Raw genomic sequence first — 6000 nt, 5'->3', positions numbered from 1 at the left:
GAAAGAATCACCATTTAATCATATGTTTCCTGTGCATTCCACCTGAGCACWGTTGAGGCAAGCTTTCCTTCTAATTACAGAGGTGAGCTGAAGAACCAGTGATTAAAATAAAATCAGCTTTTCCTTAAATACCGTTGTACTTCAGGAGAGTGATCAAAGTCACAAGTTGCTTTCAGAGATATGTTAATTTACAGCAAACAAACTTCTTAAATGAAGAACAGTGACCCTCTTTTTCCTGCTTAGATTTAGAAAAAAAAAAAAACCAAAACCCAACAGTTCAGTCTACTGAGAAATCTTTGTATTAAAAACCCTCTGCCTTCCTTTCAGGTTAACAGGGGACTCAGCCCAAATAAGGCTAAAACATTTGCCAAAAAGCCTCAGGGAAGATTGTGTTCTGTCTATAATTTTGTTGTCAGAATAACATCCATTGATTTTTTCCTTTCATTTTCTTAAAGGTTTCTTTTCAGTAAGGAGAAGCAGAGTTTTCTAGCATYCTCATCACTTGCAAAGCACTTTTAGAATGGTGAAAGAATCTGTGTGATATACATGTACACGTGGTACACAGGCACAGGTATGTAAAGCATTACACATAAATCTTTTTGTTTCCTTCCGGTTCCTGGTGGCTTGCGAGGCATGATTACAGCATCTGAAACCAAAACCAAACCCAGAACAATTTGTCAGATTTACAAGGAGTTTTAGTAACCCTGATAAGATTTATGCATCATCATTTCAGAGAAACCAGAATGARGTACAAAGTCCAATTGCTCCTCAGGGCAGCTGGAAAAGCTGATGCCTGGGAAGGAGAGGAGTGCACAGCTTATCCTGCCATGGGCTCTGCTCTGTGGGGATGCAGGAACTGGATCAAAAAATGTTCCCTCTAAGTATGTCTAACACAGTTGTGGTAACAGGGAAAAGGCCACTCTGTTTCAAGAGATACCTTGTTCTTTATCTGGGAACAGGTAAATCTCTGTATCCCTGTAAAGGCATATCTCTGTCTCCTCAGCATCAGTCACACTAACCTACAGTGGAGTTTTGCTGTGTGCCAACATGAACACATTTTCATTATAACTGCAAGAGATGGCAGCAAAGCCTTCTTCCAAAGCAGAATGCTGACAGAAAAGCAGCTCATTAAAATACCTGTGAGGTATTCAGGCTTCTGATTAAGTGCAAAAATATTCAGGGSATATCTGCTCTGTGGGCCACAGAAGCAGAGTGTCACAGGTTGTTTTTCTTTGGCCATAAGTGATCCTATTGATTATTATTTGGAGTTATCCTGTCATTTAAAATCAGAGTGCTCAGCAATTGAGCTCAGATCTGACACAGACTGTTTTAGCTATCCAAAACAAATTATAGGATGGGCTTGACCCATTTCTTGTGGCCAGGACACTCTGAACTCACTTTGACTCAGTACAGGTGTTGAAATCACTACAGGATTATCCCTGGAGGTGGGTAATCCTTTAAAGGTTCAGAGCTTTGGGTTAGATAAAAATCTAAGCATTTGGATGTTTATCTGAAACCTTATCTCAGTCATCTAAACTCCTGGAGGCTGAACACCCATCAGTTGCTCATCTACAAGTAAAAAAGTAACAGGGTCTCTTGTTTCTACAGAATCATAGCTTGATCCTGACATCTCTGAATAAACAAAACCTCTCATTGATATTAACCTGCATTTAAGTCGGAGTTCTTGGGAATGGGAAGTTGTCTTCAGCTAAAACTGACCACAAACATTATCTGATTGGGGTGGAGGAAGAAGTTTTGGTAACAAAATACAGATTTTTTTTCTCATAAAATTCACTCACAGCAATTTTTTTTTTTCACTGAATATCTGTATGCATGAAAATTGCTAAAGAAGCTTTGGCACTTTTCCATTCTTTTCTTACCTAGAAAAAAAAAAATCTTGATAATGAAAATAATGAAGTGCCATAATTTTAAGTCTATACTGGCATTTTGACTCAGGTCACTTTAATGGAGGCTGTGTGCTGTGGTACCTCACAGAAGGCATAAGAAGGACTGGGAGTGTGAAACACGGACRCTAGTTCACAGCACCAGATTATGTCAGTGCAGAGATATTTTGCTTTTCTACTATGGTAGATTTTTCCATTTCACCCCAAATATTTTGCTACTTTCTGTCATGTCAATCAACAAAACAATTTTGCTAGCTGGTGAAAAATTAACTTACATCTATTAAATTGTGTGAGAGTATAATATTTTTGAGGAGGGAGGAGGGTAAGGGGAGAGTTTGAGTAATTACTCCTATCCTTTGCTGGTATTCTCATGTTACTTGGCTGTGGGATGCAGCCCAGGCTGTATCAGAGGTGTATGTTTGAAGGAACAGGGCACATCCAGGATATCTAGTGTGCCTTGACAAATTTCTGAGTTAGGACCATTGCTTTTTCCTCAAGGCTTGCTGAAACCAGAAGCACTGCTAGCTCACAGTTCCCACACCTACCAGGAAAGAAAAACTGCCACAAAGGAAGAAATGGAGAAAGGAGAGAGGTAATTCATCAGGTGAGACAGTGGCTGGAAACATAATAGCTATCAGTTCAGTTTTCCATTCCATCACAACTTCTCTCCATCTTGGAGGACTCCTTTGGCCTCTGTTTTCCTTATTGACTGTGGAGGTTTGCACTTTTGTCTTAAGAGGCATTTAAAGATAAACTTTAAAAAACCCCACAAAATTACTCAATTTAACACAGTAACAGGAGCTAGAGATGCTTAGGGAACAGACAAGAAACTGGACTGCACTGCTTTTTGGCAGACACATACAGCACTTTATCAAGGTCTGGCCCACTTTTCCATGCTGCTGTTCTCAAGTTGAGCATTTCCATGCCTCTAACACATTAGTACAATAGAGAATTAACATTGTTTTGCAGTATTTTAGAAGCYGGGAAGAGATTCAAGCACTTTCCTTTTCCTACTGATATGCCAGTTACAGTCCCAAGTTCACAGGGCAATTCTGTTCATTCCTGCACTTTTGGAACTGCACTTACAGCTGCCACACCACTCTCCTAACAGCACTCTTGCTTTGGGAATTAAAAGTGCACTTATTTGTTTGTTTTGGGACAACCAGTAGCATCACAAGATTATTGGGCATTAATTAGAAAAATGTTAGTATGACTCTTCTTTGATATGGCAATTTCAAGTTGATACCTGGAGGCAAAGTGTTACTCAGAGTTTCACAGAATAATTATTTTCCTCCTGTCCATGGCACAGTTGTCTCTTTGGCAGTGAAAAGAGCTTGTATGAAAAGGGAGGAGATGATTTACTTTGTATTATTAGATTCTGTGGCTCAGGAGAATAATWATTCCACTTACGTTGAAGAAAACTATTGTCATTCTCATGGCATTTTTCAAGCATCATTGTGCTTTTGATAACTTATTCACTGTCAAGCTTCCCTATTTAAGCAATACACTTGTTTTCCCTGGTTAACTGCCTTTTATATGTACAGATGTTGTTTCTCATCAATGTTTTATGCTTCAAATAAAAATGCTAATTCAGTTGATGCAGAAGACGACTTTTTTTCTGGGTAGCTGCGCTGTCACCAAGGTGATTTCAAGTAGGTCAGGAAAATGTTACATTTTATAAAAGTCATTTCTCTCTCAGTTCTGTTGCTCGTGAGCACTGCTCTGAAAATCCTACCTCTTGCAGAGGCTGCCCAGAAATCAGGGCCTTTCTATCAGAGTTGCAGAGTAGAGTTTTTTGCATGTCAGTGACTCATGAATCCAAGGCACTCTGCTTACCTGCTSCTCAGCCTACCCTAGGTTCTCCCAGCCGTGCTGGTGTGCGTTGCAGGAGCAGGATTGGGATCAGGAGAGTGCACCACCCTTCAGAGGCACGCATTCCTCAACTGCAAACACATCTGGGCTCCCTCTCTCCCTTCATTCCGTCGCCCACATCACTCTGGGGGAAATTCTTGCAGGATGCTTCCTGTTTTACACTTAATCATCTCTCATCTTTAAATTCCATTAAACTGGGCGTTATGAAAGCTTCCAATGATTTATTGAGAATTTTTTTTTATGGAACTACTYGATACTTGCAGTGAGTGGTGTCCAGCCTTGTCAACACCTGAATTTTTTGGCTGAGGTTTCTCAGCACAGTGGTAAGTGGTGCTGGGTCTTGCCCACCTTATGAATTGCCACAGAAGTGCTGACTAAAGGAGAGCTGCAGGGGAGCCGGAAAGGAACTTTTTACAGTGGTGATAGGGCAAGGAGGGATGGCTTTAAACTGAAAGAGGTTCAGTTTGGATGACAGACAAGAGATTCCTTTTTTTTGTGGGTGGTGATGCACTGGAACAGGTTGTCCAGAGAAGATATGGATACCCCCTCCCTGGAAGTGTTCAAGGCCAGGTTGGATAGAGCCCTGAGTAACTTGATCTAGTGGAAGRTGTCTCTGTCATGGCAGGGGGATTGKAACTACATGATCTGTGAGGTCCCTTCCAGCCCTAATCATTCTACTGTTCTAGGGGTAAAAACTGGTTGCTTTGGGAGAACAATACACCATTAGACAGGCACTGCTCTGAAATTGTGTGCTGAGGCCTGCAGTGAGGATTTGTGCTCATTTCATAATTTTCTTGTTTTYTTGCAGGAGATATGGAGAGATTTAACCTTGTGGAAATTTATATAAACCCATATGGTCCCAGGAGCCATCAAGGGTACATATCGCTGTGCTTCAATTTCCCGCAGCTACTTGCACATACCCCTCTCACGTTCCATGTACAAGCAACAAAAATGAAGGCTGGAGATGCCAAACATTTGCAGTGGCTGCCTTCCACAAATAATGCTACCAACTCAGACACTTCCTACAGATTGTTTAAAGATGACACATTTTTCAGTTAACTCAAAAAACGTGACWGCTATTAAATGCCCTGGCTGTAGATATTTCTTTGATAAGATGYGGCAAGAATTGCTCAGCTATGTGACATAGTAACAAGCAGCTTTCTGAGCTACAATCCACAAGATAGAAACTCAGATGACCCAGATATTAAGCAGAGTATTGACCATCATTTCACAAGTGGTAAAAGAGGTAATAAAACTGCTTGTGGCATCATTGTTGTATTTAAATGGAACTTGTTTCTATAGTCCATGAGAGAGAAAAACCATTTTATTCCACAATGGTAAATGAAGAATAGGTAAAAGATGCATTCCCAGGTAGGAAACACATTAAATAGAAGACACGGTGGAAGTAGAGGGGACGAGTGAACAGAATAGAGTGTCAGGACTAGTAACAGGGAGCTGTCAGTCCATGTATGCATAAATAAATACACACACATAGAGCCCATTCTAAATACAGACAAGTTTTCTACCTCGTGCAATTCATATAGACAGGARTCTCAGCTCAGTGGATGTTATTCAAAGTATTCCACCACCTGCTGGAAAAAACAGCAGGTTTTTTCTGCTGTGTCAAGACAGGCAAACTGGTTCAAAGTACTTCAGCCAGCAAACATGTCTGCAATGCAGCCCAGCCTAAAGGCAACAACAGACGAATCATTTAATGAAGCTGTCCCATCAGGCTTAATTTGAGCCCTTAAAATATCTTGCRTGATTGGACCTTGGGGTGAGACACATACATTATAAAAGTACATTATGTCTTAAATAGTAAATTCTTTGGGGCRGGAATCCTGACTTCCTACAGGTCTCTATTTGCAGAGGCCTTGTTTAAGGATCCCTCCACTATTACAGCCTCAGAAGGCACAGTGGTCAGAATGCATTTCAGTTGTTTAAAGTGCTTTGGTTTTTACTGCTAAAGATGTAATCTTGCCTTTCTTTTACTGACACAGTATCATACACATACAGAAAATGGTACCAGCCAGCAAGCAAGCCCTGACTCAGAAGTGTTTACTTCAGTGGTGCCAGCATCAGCTGATAATAACGTGCTGTCAGAAATCTGGATTAGCCCTCAGACTAGGTGAAAAGAAAGGATTAAATGAAATCCACTGATAGTATTCCAGGCTCTGCAAATGGGAACGGGGAGCAAAACATTTTATACTAACCCAAGAAACTG

General features: G+C 40.7%; 1 long non-coding RNA gene across 1 annotated transcript in view; it reads right to left on the bottom strand.

Annotated features, from left to right (window-relative positions):
- Window positions 1-295: 295 nt before the first annotated feature.
- The window catches only part of LOC130576088 (uncharacterized), a 29679-nt gene continuing 23974 nt past the window's right edge, over window positions 296-6000 (bottom strand). Inside the window, exon 3 of the long non-coding RNA XR_008965635.1 lies at window positions 296-646. This is a non-coding gene — a long non-coding RNA (uncharacterized LOC130576088). The remainder of the gene's footprint in view (window positions 647-6000) is intronic.

The sequence above is a fragment of the Malurus melanocephalus genome, unplaced genomic scaffold, assembly GCF_030028575.1.
Source record: "Malurus melanocephalus ecotype Western Australia unplaced genomic scaffold, MMel_1.1 scaffold_126, whole genome shotgun sequence".
NCBI classification, from domain to species: Eukaryota; Metazoa; Chordata; class Aves; order Passeriformes; family Maluridae; genus Malurus; species Malurus melanocephalus.
This window is presented reverse-complemented; position numbering and strand designations above follow the sequence as displayed.